The sequence below is a fragment of the Oncorhynchus mykiss genome, unplaced genomic scaffold, assembly GCF_013265735.2.
Source record: "Oncorhynchus mykiss isolate Arlee unplaced genomic scaffold, USDA_OmykA_1.1 un_scaffold_120, whole genome shotgun sequence".
In the NCBI taxonomy this organism is placed as follows: Eukaryota; Metazoa; Chordata; class Actinopteri; order Salmoniformes; family Salmonidae; genus Oncorhynchus; species Oncorhynchus mykiss.
The window spans coordinates 1005044-1018560 of NW_023493661.1; the positions used below are offsets into that span (position 1 = coordinate 1005044).

At 48.4% G+C, this 13517-nt stretch overlaps 1 protein-coding gene across 9 annotated transcripts in view; it reads right to left on the minus strand.

The window, feature by feature from the left end:
* The window catches only part of LOC110513568 (trinucleotide repeat-containing gene 6A protein), a 104113-nt gene that overhangs the window by 70184 nt on the left and 20412 nt on the right, over positions 1 to 13517 (minus strand). For 7 of the 9 annotated variants that reach the window (XM_036972107.1, XM_036972109.1, XM_036972106.1 and 4 more), the window contains one exon: positions 8042 to 8132. The gene's annotated coding sequence lies outside the window, so the exon portion shown is untranslated. Of the gene's footprint in view, positions 1 to 2267; positions 2572 to 8041; positions 8133 to 13517 lie in introns of all 9 variants that reach the window. The other 2 variants (XM_036972108.1, XM_036972105.1) reach the window with 1 other exon arrangement.

A 13517-nucleotide genomic window follows, 5' to 3' on the forward strand; every position in this document is an offset into this window, starting at 1 on the left:
CGTGTCCTCAGGATGTGTACTCAGAGCATACGCTGACAAACTGGTAAGTGTCTTCACTGACATTTTCAACCTCTCGCTGACCGAGTCTGTAATACCAACACGTTTCAAACAGACCACCACACTGAGACAGAGGACCTTGGTGTTGACAGTACTAACCTACTGATAGAGGACCTTGGTGTTGACAGTACTAACCTACTGATAGAGGACCTTAGTGTTGACAGTACTAACCTACTGAGACAGAGGACCTTGGTGTTGACAGTACTAACCTACTGACAGAGGACCTTGGTGTTGACAGTACTAACCTACTGAGACAGAGGACCTTGGTGTTGACAGTACTAACCTACTGAGACAGAGGACCTTGGTGTTGACAGTACTAACCTACTGATAGAGGACCTTGGTGTTGACAGTACTAACCTACTGAGACAGAGGACCTTAGTGTTGACAGTACTAACCTACTGACAGAGGACCTTGGTGTTGACAGTACTAACCTACTGATAGAGGACCTTGGTGTTGACAGTACTAACCTACTGAGACAGAGGACCTTGGTGTTGACAGTACTAACCTACTGATAGAGGACCTTGGTGTTGACAGTACTAACCTACTGATAGAGGACCTTGGTGTTGACAGTACTAACCTACTGATAGAGGGCCTTGGTGTTGACAGTACTAACCTACTGAGACAGAGGACCTTAGTGTTGACAGTACTAACCTACTGATAGAGGACCTTGGTGTTGACAGTACTAACCTACTGATAGAGGACCTTAGTGTTGACAGTACTTACCTACTGAGACAGAGGACCTTAGTGTTGACAGTGCATTCCAGTTGTAGTCTAGGGGAGGTAATGTTGGTAACAGTAGTGGACTAAACAGAGCCATTCCAGATGTAGTCTAGGTGAGGTAATGTTGGTAACAGTAGTGGACTAAACAGAGCCATTCCAGATGTAGTCTAGGTGAGGTAATGTTGGTAACAGTAGTGGACTAAACAGAGCCATTCCAGATGTAGTCTAGGTGAGGTAATGTTACTAACAGTAGTGGACTAAACAGAGCCATTCCAGATGTAGTCTAGGTGAGGTAATGTTACTAACAGTAGTGGACTAAACAGAGCCATTCCAGATGTAGTCTAGGTGAGGTAATGTTGGTAACAGTAGTGGACTAAACAGAGTAGAGAGCCAGGATGTAGTCTAGGTGAGGTAATGTTACTAACAGTAGTGGACTAAACAGAGTAGAGAGCCAGGATGTAGTCTAGGTGAGGGAATGTTGGTAACAGTAGTGGACTAAACAGAGTAGAAAGCCAGGATGTAGTCTAGGTGAGGGAATGTTACTAACAGTAGTGGACTAAACAGAGTAGAGAGCCAGGATGTAGTCTAGGTGAGGTAAAGTTACTAACAGTAGTGGACTAAACAGAGCCAGGATGTAGTCTAGGTGAGGTAAAGTTACTAACAGTAGTGGACTAAACAGAGCCATTCCAGATGTAGTCTCGGGGAGGTAATGTTGGTAACAGTAGTGGACTAAACAGAGCCATTCCAGATGTAGTCTAGGTGAGGTAATGTTGGTAACAGTAGTGGACTAAACAGAGCCATTCCAGATGTAGTCTAGGTGAGGTAATGTTGGTAACAGTAGTGGACTAAACAGAGCCATTCCAGATGTAGTCTAGGTGAGGTAATGTTACTAACAGTAGTGGACTAAACAGAGCCAGGATGTAGTCTAGGTGAGGTAATGTTGGTAACAGTAGTGGACTAAACAGAGCCATTCCAGATGTAGTCTAGGTGAGGTAATGTTGGTAACAGTAGTGGACTAAACAGAGCCATTCCAGATGTAGTCTAGGTGAGGTAATGTTGGTAACAGTAGTGGACTAAACAGAGCCATTCCAGATGTAGTCTAGGTGAGGTAATGTTACTAACAGTAGTGGACTAAACAGAGCCAGGATGTAGTCTAGGTGAGGTAATGTTGGTAACAGTAGTGGACTAAACAGAGCCATTCCAGATGTAGTCTAGGGGAGGTAATGTTGGTAACAGTAGTGGACTAAACAGAGTAGAGAGCCAGGATGTAGTCTAGGTGAGGTAATGTTACTAACAGTAGTGGACTAAACAGAGTAGAGAGCCAGGATGTAGTCTAGGTGAGGTAATGTTACTAACAGTAGTGGACTAAACAGAGCCATTCCAGATGTAGTCTAGGTGAGGTAATGTTACTAACAGTAGTGGACTAAACAGAGCCAGGATGTAGTCTAGGTGAGGTAATGTTTATAGTAATCTAATCTACATTGTATTACCTGTTAGTAGCGCTGCCTGTCCGGCGGCGGGTCAGGGCGCCACCTGGCTGTGTGGAGGACAGCTGCACTGGGGGGGGGGGGGGGGTTCCTAGAGCCACGGGGTCAGTTTGTGGTTAGGGCTCAGGGCTCAGGGCTGGGCACACAGGGGCAGGCTGGGAGAGGGGTTGGCAGCTGGCTGGGACCCTGTTGGCATCGCTGAAGATGCTCGGAGTAGTGTGTGTGTGTGTGTGTGTAGTGGGGAGGTTGTCGTTCAGATTGGCAGGCCAAGGAGCAGGAGTCTGCCTGGATTTGATATGTTCTGACACTGCAGAGGAGGAGAGGAGGGAGGAGGAAGGAGGAAGAGGGAGGAAGAGGGAGGAGGAAGAGGAAGGAGAAGAAGAGGAAGGAAGGAAAAGGGAGGGGTAAGAGGAAGGAGAAGAAGAGGAAGGAGAAGAAGAGGAAGGAGAAGAAGAGGAAGGAGAAGAAGAAGGAGAAGAAGAGGAAGGAGAAGAAGAGGAAGGAGAAGAAGAGGAAGGAGAAGAAGAGGAAGGAGAAGAAGAGGAAGGAGTTAGGTTGGATACTCTTGTGTACTTTGATGTGAGTGTCAGACAACAGAACTTCTCCTACTTCCTCATCCTCTCTTCCTCCAGTATCTTCTAAAACCTTTCAGCTGGCTGGCTGGCTGGCTGCCTCCACACTTCTCCTGATCCACTGACTAACACAGACGCAACACACTTAGTGACAGTGATCCTCCCTCCCTCCCAGGAGAATATCATGGACACCGGGCAGTGTAGCGTCAGTCTGGTAATTCCACACCACCTCTAGGAGAACAGAATGTGTGTGTCTGTTTGTAAACACGGCCAAGAGCCCAGAGAGGAGAGATACCATTACGGTCACAGGTGTGTTAGTCCCCTCCTCAACTCTGATGACTGTGAGAACAGGGAACTCTAGTCGCTGTTCTACAACAGGCTTAGAAAATGATCTGACTCCGTGGCAACAAAACCTCAGAGAGAGAGAGAAGCTAGGTGGAAGAGAGATAGGTGTTGGGATGTGGACTAGGTGTTGGGTTATGTGTTGGAATGTGGACTAGGTGTTGGTATGAGGACTAGATGTTGGGTTAGGTGTTGGACTAGGTGTTGGTGGGTGGACTAGGTGTTGGGTTAGGCATGTGGACTAGTTGTTGGTATGTGGACTAGGTACTGGGTCAGGTGTTGGTGTGTGGACTAGGTGTTGGGTTAGGTAAAGGTATGTGGACTGGTAGGTGGACTAGGTGTTAGGTTAGGCGTTGGTATGTGGACTAGGTGTTGGAATGTGGACTAGGTGCTGGTATGTGGACTGGGTGCTGGTATGTGGACTAGGTGCTGGGTTAGGTGCTGGTATGTGGACTAGGTGCTGGGTTAGGTGCTGGTATGTGGACTAGGTGCTGGGTTAGGTGCTGGTATGTGGACTAGGTGCTGGGTTAGGTGCTGGTATGTGGACTAGGTGCCGAGTTAGGTGCTGGTATGTGGACTAGGTGCTGGTATGTGGACTAGGTGCTGGTATGTGGACTAGGTGCTCAGATCATGTCGTGTCTATAGCTGATCTCTACAGCTGGTGCCTGAGGGGGACATCCATGTCATCAGCACCCGGGAACTAGTTGTTGTTTTGGGGGTTTAACTGCATTGCTCAAAAGGGCAGAACGGCGGATTTTTCCACATTGCCGGCTCGACGAGTCAAACCAGGGAGAGAACGGAGAGGAAGAGAGAGAGAGAACAGAGAGGAAGAGAGAGAGAGAACAGAGAGGAAGAGAACGGAGAGGAAGAGAAAGAGAGAGAACGGAGAGGAAGAGAAAGAGAGAGAACGGAGAGGAAGAGAAAGAGAGAGAACGGAGAGGAAGAGAAAGAGAGAGAACGGAGAGGAAGAGAAAGAGAGAGAACGGAGAGGAAGAGAAAGAGAGAGAACGGAGAGGAGAGAAGAGAAAGAACGGAGAGGAAAGAAGAGAGAGAACGGAGAGGAGAGAGAGAACGGAGAGGAGAGAGAGAACGGAGAGGAGAGAGAACGGAGAGGAGAGAGAACGGAGAGGAGAGGAAGAGAGAACGGAGAGGCGAGGAAGAGAGAGAACGGAGAGGCGAGGAAGAGAGAGAACGGAGAGGCGAGGAAGAGAGAGAACGGAGAGGAGAGGAAGAGAGAGAACGGAGAGGAGAGGAAGAGAGAGAACGGAGAGGAAGAGAGAGAACGGAGAGGAAGAGAGAGAACGGAGAGGAAGAGAGAGAACGGAGAGGAGAGGAAGAGAGAGCACGGAGAGGAGAGGAAGAGAGAGAACGGAGGAGAGGAAGAGAGAGAACGGAGAGGAAGAGAGAGAACAGAGGAAGAGAGAGAACGGAGAGGAAGAGAGATGAGGGAGTGTCTGAAAGGACAAGAGGCTGAAGACGTTCGTGTCAACCCCTGACTGGGTGTGCAGGATTTTGTTCCAGCCCTTCACTAACATATCTGTTTCCAATGCTGAACTAATCATGGTCATTCAGTCTGGTGGGACAGGTGTATCTGAAGCTGATGTGTTTTACAGCAGGGCTGGAATGAAAGCCTGCACCCCCCCGTGGCTCGTCAGGACCAGCGGGGGGGTTTAGCCTAACAGCTAATCGACAGAGTGACAGAGGAGACAACACAACAGGAACACAACCCTGTACTAAAATAAACTGACTAGAAACAACTAGAAGACAGGAAAGAGGTGGATAGACAGGTCTGTCCTCTGACTATCTAGGCTAACAACATATAACTAGCTCCTGGCTTCCCTGCAGAACCACTAGGCTAACAACATGTAACTTGATAGTAGCTACCCTGCAGAACAGCTAGGCTAACAACATATAACTAGCTACTGGCTTCCCTGCAGAACAGCTAGGCTAACAACATGTAACTTGCTAGTAGCTACCCTGCAGAACAGCTAGGCTAACAACATCTAACTAGCTAGTAGCTACCCTGCAGAACAGCTAGGCTAACAACATGTAACTAGCTAGTAGCTACCCTGCAGAAAAGCTAGGCTAACAACAAGTACCTAGCTAGTAGCTACCCTGCAGAACAGCTAGGCTAACAACAAGTACCTAGCTAGTAGCTACCCTGCAGAACAGCTAGGCTAACAACAAGTACCTAGCTAGTAGCTACCCTGCAGAACAGCTAGGCTAACAACAAGTACCTAGCTAGTAGCTACCCTGCAGAACAGCTAGGCTAACAACATGTAACTAGCTAGTAGCTACTCTGTGTTGGGGACCCGGCTGTGGCTGTCTAAGACAGGAGATAAGTTAACTCTGCTACTGAGACCCACTCCTGACTCAAACCCTGCCTGATGATCAACTGTATCACTCCAACCAGTAAAAACAACCCATTGGCCTGGTCTGGGCACACTGCCCCCCAGCTCCATTGGTTCTCCCACCAGAGTTCAGCAGGTCAATTCTGTTCCATTTCCTCAATTAAAAAGGAAGTAGGCCTAAAAACTTAAGAATTCTAATTATTTAAAAAAAATGTAATTTCCTTGATTTCTCACGTTCTCTTTCCTCACCACCTTCTCAAAACCAATTAGATGAGAAGATCAGAGGGGGAGGGACATCTATCCTTCTCAAAACCAATTGAACGAGAAGGTTGGATGTCCCTCCCCCCTCTGATCTTCTCATCCAATGGGGGTTGAGGCAGCGGTGAAAGGACACAAAAAAATAAAAATAAAGGAAATTAAATTGAGATTCTCCCTTAGTGTTGTGATTGCAGCCCACCATGTTGTCTCAGGGGGCCCCCGCCTGCCTGGGAAACGATGTAGGGTAAAACACAAGAGCCGAGCCGGGGGGCCAAGGCTACCGGGCCGAGCCGGGGGGCCAAGGCTACCGGGCCGAGCCAGAGACCAAGGCTACCGGGCCGAGCCAGAGACCAAGGCTACCGGGCCGAGCCAGAGACCAAGGCTACCGGGCCGAGCCAGAGACCAAGGCTACTTGCGTTACCACGGAAACCTCCAGATAATAGCAGCATTGTGTTGTTGTTGTATAAGACCATGTTCAGAGAACAACACGTTTCTACATCATGTCAAGAGTTTCAAAACTCTCAACAACAACAAAAACACTTCTAGAAGGGCTCTTCAGACCACAGCAGCAGTACGTCTAACCCGAGGCAGAGAATCTATTGGCTCTTCAGACCACAGCAGCAGTACGTCTAACCCGAGGCAGAGAATCTATTGGCTCTTCAGACCACAGCAGCAGTACGTCTAACCCGAGGCAGAGAATCTATTGGCTCTTCAGAGGGCCAGAAGGGGAGGGTTCAGACCACAGCAGCAGTACGTCTAACCCGAGGCAGAGAATCTATTGGCTCTTCAGAGGGCCAGAAGGGGAGGGTTCAGACCACAGCAGCAGTACGTCTAACCCGAGGCAGAGAATCTATTGGCTCTTCAGAGGGCCAGAAGGGGAGGGTTCAGACCACAACAGCAGTACGTCTAACCCGAGGCAGAGAATCTATTGGCTCTTCAGAGGGCCAGAAGGGGAGGGTTCAAACCACAGCAGCAGTACGTCTAACCCGAGGCAGAGAATCTATTGGCTCTTCAGAGGGCCAGAAGGGGAGGGTTCAAACCACAGCAGCAGTACGTCTAACCCGAGGCAGAGAATCTATTGGCTCTTCAGAGGGCCAGAAGGGGAGGGTTCAAACCACAGCAGCAGTACGTCTAACCCGAGGCAGAGAATCTATTGGCTCTTCAGAGGGCCAGAAGGGGAGGGTTCAAACCACAGCAGCAGTACGTCTAACCCGAGGCAGAGAATCTATTGGCTCTTCAGAGGGCCAGAAGGGGAGGGTTCAAACCACAGCAGCAGTACGTCTAACCCGAGGCAGAGAATCTATTGGCTCTTCAGAGGGCCAGAAGGGGAGGGTTCAAACCACAGCAGCAGTACGTCTAACCCGAGGCAGAGAATCTATTGGCTCTTCAGAGGGCCAGAAGGGGAGGGTTCAGACCACAGCAGTACGTCTAACCCGAGGAAGAGAATCTATTGGCTCTTCAGAGGGCCAGAAGGGGAGGGTTCAAACCACAGCAGTACGTCTAACCCGAGGCAGAGAATCTATTGGCTCTTCAGAGGGCCAGAAGGGGAGGGTTCAGACCACAGCAGCAGTACGTCTAACCCGAGGCAGAGAATCTATTGGCTCTTCAGAGGGCCAGAAGGGGAGGGTTCAAACCACAGCAGTACGTCTAACCCGAGGCAGAGAATCTATTGGCTCTTCAGAGGGCCAGAAGGGGAGGGTTCAAACCACAGCAGTACGTCTAACCCGAGGCAGAGAATCTATTGGCTCTTCAGAGGGCCAGAAGGGGAGGGTTCAAACAGAGGACAGCCAATAGTGTCAGTCCTGGTAGATTAGACATCAATATCAATAGAATTCTAAAAACTGGGTATTATGTTGATTTTTATTATTATTATTATTATGCCTCTTTTTAACCAGGCAAGTCAGGTAAGAACAAATTCTAATTTATTTGTTTACTGAGGGTGCTATCCTCAGATAATGGCATCGTTTGCTTTCGCTGTAAAGCATTTTAGAAATCTGACATATTGGCTGGATTGACAACAAGTGTAGCTTTAATTTGGTATATTGAATGTGTGAATTTTATCAAAGTAACATTTTTATAGTAATTTATTTTCACTGGATGTTGGCCATTTATCCCGAGAGGTTAAGAACAAATTCTTATTTTCAATGACGGCCTAGGAGGGTTAACTGAGTTAACTGGGTTAAGTGGTTTAAGTACCTTGTCAGCTCGGGGATTTGAACTTGCAACCTTTCGGTTACTAGTCCAATGCTCTTACCTGTTGACCAGCCCCTGTATCTTAACCTCCGTCCTCTTCACTCTCTCTCGCTCTCTTCCATCCACTGTTCTGTCTTCTATGGGCTGGTTCCCTGTAGAGGCAGAGTGGGGAGGGGGGAGACGTTAGGTCTATTACACCACACAAGGGCCTTGTGTTCCTGGGGGGGGGGGCGGCTCCGACTACTGGGCCCCGTCTCTGGGGCTCCTGACCAGAACATGTTTCTATTCCGTAATAGGGTGCGCCCTACCCCCTACGTCGTGCACCCTACCCCCTGCGTCGTGCACCCTACCCCCTGCGTCGTGCACCCTACCCCCTACGTTGTGCACCCTACCCCCTATGTAGTGTATTGCTACTTTTGTCCAGGCTCCGATAGTTGGTTCTGGGTTTGGAGCCTTGTTTAATCAGTCTGGATATTATGCACAACTTTTAATGCGACAAGACACTTAAAAAAAAAAAATGGTTGGCAAATTTCCAGAACGCCCCCCCCCCCCCCCCCCGAAAACGTTTTCAGTCTAACCCCCATCTCTGCCTATAAAGAGGGAGAGTTGGAGGGTGAGGTCTTTCTGGAGAAGCAGGTCGAGCGTGGGAACTCAAAGTTTGTTGACTTCAGGGTCACCAAGGGAACAAAAAGGCCAGTCTGACACCAAGCAGCTTCATGACACTACTGCCCCCTAAAACCCACCACTTGTCCTACTGCCCCCTCCACCACAGCTCAATACTTAGACACTAAAACGCACCACAAGTCCTACCGGCTTCTCCAGGGACCACGGGGTCATACCGGCTGCTCTAGGGACCCCGGGGTCATAACGGTAAAGTCCTACCGGCTGCTCCAGGGACCACGGGGTCATACCGGCTGCTATAGGGACCCCGGGGTCATAACGGTAAAGTCCTACCGGCTGCTCCAGGGACCACGGGGTCATACCGGCTGCTCTAGGGACCCCGGGGTCATAACGGTAATGTCCTACCGGCTGCTCCAGGGACCACGGGGTCATACCGGCTACTCTAGGGACCCCGGGGTCATAACGGTAAAGTCCTACCGGCTGCTCCAGGGACCACGGGGTCATACCGGCTGCTCTAGGGACCCCGGGGTCATAACGGTAATGTCCTACCGGCTGCTCCAGGGACCACGGGGTCATACCGGCTGCTCTAGGGACCCCGGGGTCATAACGGTAAAGTCCTACCGGCTGCTCCAGGGACCACGGGGTCATACCGGCTGCTATAGGGACCCCGGGGTCATAACGGTAAAGTCCTACCGGCTGCTCCAGGGACCACGGGGTCATACCGGCTGCTCCAGGGACCACGGGGTCATACCGGCTGCTCTAGGGACCCCGGGGTCATAACGGTAATGTCCTACCGGCTGCTCCAGGGACCACGGGGTCATACCGGCTGCTCTAGGGACCCCGGGGTCATAACGGTAAAGTCCTACCGGCTGCTCCAGGGACCACGGGGTCATACCGGCTGCTCCAGGGACCACGGGGTCATACCGGCTGCTCTAGGGACCCCGGGGTCATAACGGTAAAGTCCTACCGGCTGCTCCAGGGACCACGGGGTCATACCGGCTGCTCCAGGGACCACGTGGTCATACCGGCTGCTCTAGGGACCCCGGGGTCATAACGGTAAAGTCCTACCGGCTGCTCCAGGGACCACGGGGTCATACCGGCTGCTCTAGGGACCTCGGGGTCATAACGGTAAAGTCCTACCGGCTGCTCCAGGGACCACGGGGTCATACCGGCTGCTCCAGGGACCACGGGATTATACCGGCTGCTCTAGGGACCACGGGTTCATAACGGTAATGTCCTACCGGCTGCTCTAGGTCATGTTTTGGTTTCGGGTAAAGCCGGGAAATTAAAAGGCATTCAATGTTCCTGGCATTGTCTGTTGTGACAGAATTGTTATGATGGGACACGTTTCCACTCTGATGTGACGTTTGTAACCATGTAGGAGGTGGGAATTTACCAGATGTGAAGTCATAAATACCAGCTGAATGCATTCATGAGATATGAACTCATTGGGGCCGAACGGCTAATGGCCAACCAATCATATCAATCATAAACTGAAAGTACAACCACCCCCCCCCCCCCCTCCCCAAATAGATGCTGTTATGTATGTCATTTCCTTAGTAGGGCGAGGTCAGAGGTCACCACGTGGGAGAAGTTGGTGATCGTCCGTTTTCCACTTGGAGAGCCGTAAACATTTTTTTAAATAGTACAGTTTGTCCATTTTCAGATGCCGTAGCCAGTATACAGAACGTGGGGGCCTCACCCCCCAGTCAGAACAGGGCATCCACACTCACACCATGAACTGTAAGTCAGTGTCTGGCGGCGCGTGGCTAATGTAGCATTCAGCCATGATGACATCAGCCTTCATTAGCATGAGGATGATGATGTCACAGAGGCTGGCTGCTGGTTCCTCTGTCCAGGAAAAGTCCTCCTGATAATTAGCGCAGGGGGTGAACTACAGGCCCGTAGGATACAGGGGGTATGTTATACAGGCCTATAGGGGGTATGTTATACAGGCTACAGGCCTATAGGGGGTATGCTATACAGGCTACAGGCATATAGGGGGTATGCTATACAGGCTACAGGCCTATAGGGGGTATGCTATACAGGCTACAGGCCTATAGGGGGTATGCTATACAGGCTACAGGCCTATAGGGGGTATGCTATACAGGCTACAGGCCTATAGGGGGTATGCTATACAGGCTACAGGCCTATAGGGGGTATGCTATACAGGCTACAGGCCTATAGGGGGTATGCTATACAGGCTACAGGCCTATAGGGGGTATGCTATACAGGCTACAGGCCTATAGGGGGTATGCTATACAGGCTACAGGCCTATAGGGGGTATGCTATACAGGCTACAGGCCTATAGGGGTATGTTATACAGGCTACAGGCCTATGGCAGTATGTTATACAGGCTACAGGCCTATGGCAGTATGTTATACAGGCTACAGGCCTATATATAAATCACAATGCAAAATAAGGCTTTTAGTTCACGGATATATGAGCAGATTTGACCGTCATGTTGATCTATAAAGCTGGGTTTCCGTTAAGGAAAATGTGCCACCGGACAACGTGACCAGACAGATTTACATGTAACAAAAAACGGCCGCCGCATGAGAAATTTACAAAACACGCAACTCATTCTAGACAGAACACCTGATTGAGGTGCCATGTTACACGTGAGACGTTCATCTCTGTCAGAAACTTAGAGGGAAGATCTAAAGATGCAACAACTAGCATGGGATGCTAATATGACTAGGATTATCATCAACTAGCATGGGATGCTAATATGACTAGGATTATCATCAACTAGCATGGGATGCTAATATGACTAGGATTATCAACTAGCATGGGATGCTAACATGACTAGGATTATCAACTAGCATGGGATGCTAACATGACTAGGATTATCAACTAGCATGGGATGCTAATATGACTAGGATCATCAACTAGCATGGGATGCTAATTTGACTAGGATTATCAACTAGTATGGGATGCTAATATGACTAGGATTATCAACTAGCATGGGATGCTAATATGACTAGGATCATCAACTAGCATGGGAAAGAGGGAGCTCTAAAGATGCAACAACTAGGACGGGTTGCTTTGCCTTCCGGAAAAGAAAGTTGAAAATCAAAAGAACAAGGAGAGAAATGCCTTAGAGGTGGGTCCCAATAGGGAAATAAATTTAAATATAATTTGCCAAAATTATATATAAAATTACTCCAGTCTGTGCAGAAATAAATAAAATAATTTTTAAAAACTTAACCAAAAAGCTGTGGATTGTGTCAAAAAAATAACAAAAATAATCACAAACTCGCTATTTGTGAACCCCATAATTTAGACAGTGCACGTGTGGCAGTAGGCCCAGCTGATTATTGAGTTGGGCTGTCGGTGAAAAGCATCGCAAATATCTGTGTGGAGACAGTGTGTGTTCGGTATAATAAAACCTGTTGCTCCGCTGTCTCCCGCCAATTCTCCTGCATTAAATTGCAGGTATTGATTACAGTAAAGCAGTTTAGTAGTGTAGTAAAGTAGTGTGGTAAAGCAGTGTGGTAGTGTAGTAAAGTAGTGTGGTAGTGTAGTAAAGTAGTGTAGTAAAGTAGTGTGGTAAAGCAGTTTAGTAGTGTAGTAAAGTAGTGTGGTAAAGCAGTGTGGTAGTGTAGTAAAGTAGTGTGGCTGTTAATAAATGCAGGTATTAATTACAGTAAAGCAGTGTAGTAGTGTAGTAAAGTAGTGTGGTAAAGCAGTGTAGTAGTGTAGTGTAGTAGTGTAGTAAAGTAGTGTGGTAAAGCAGTGTGGTAGTGTAGTAAAGTAGTGTAGTAAAGTAGTGTGGTAAAGCAGTTTAGTAGTGTAGTAAAGTAGTGTGGTAAAGCAGTGTGGTAGTGTAGTAAAGTAGTGTGGCTGTTAATAAATGCTGGTATTAATTACAGTAAAGCAGTGTACTTTACAACTAACGAAAAATACACAGGCCAATTTAACACCACTGAATTAAGCTACATGACCATCTAGACCGATAAGCATGACGGTCAAACGCATTTCTACATCAACTGTTACTGCCATCAATTAATCAATTGTACCACAACAACGAGGACTGTCTAATCAGATCGACCTATCATGTACCAAAACAACGAGGACTGTCTCATCAGATCGACCTATCAACTAAAGGGATTTAAACCCTGTACCACAACAACGAGGACTGTCTAATCTGATCGACCTATCAACTAAAGGGATTTAAACCCTGTACCACAACAACGAGGACTGTCTCATCAGATCGACCTATCAACTAAAGGGATTTAAACCCTGTACCACAACAACAAAGACTGTCTAATCAGATCGACCTATCATGTACCACAACAACGAGGACTGTCTCATCAGATCGACCTATCAACTAAAGGGATTTAAACCCTGTACCACAACAACGAGGACTGTCTCATCAGATCGACCTATCATGTACCACAACAACGAGGACTGTCTCATCAGATCGACCTATCAACCAAAGGGATTTAAACCCTGTACCACAACAACAAGGACTGTCTAATCAGATCGACCTATCAACTAAAGGGATTTAAACCCTGTACCACAACAACGAGGACTGTCTCATCAGATCGACCTATCATGTACCACAACAACGAGGACTGTCTAATCAGATCGACCTATCATGTACCACAACAACGAGGACTGTCTCATCAGATCGACCTATCAACTAAAGGGATTTAAACCCTGTACCACAACAACGAGGACTGTCTCATCAGATCAACCTATCAACTAAAGGGATTTAAACCCTGTACCACAACAACGAGGACTGTCTCATCAGATCGACCTATCAACTAAAGGGATTTAAACCCTGTACCACAACAACGAGGACTGTCTCATCAGATCGACCTATCATGTACCACAACAACGAGGACTGTCTCATCAGATCGACCTATCATGTACCACAACAACGAGGACTGTCTAATCAGATCGACCTA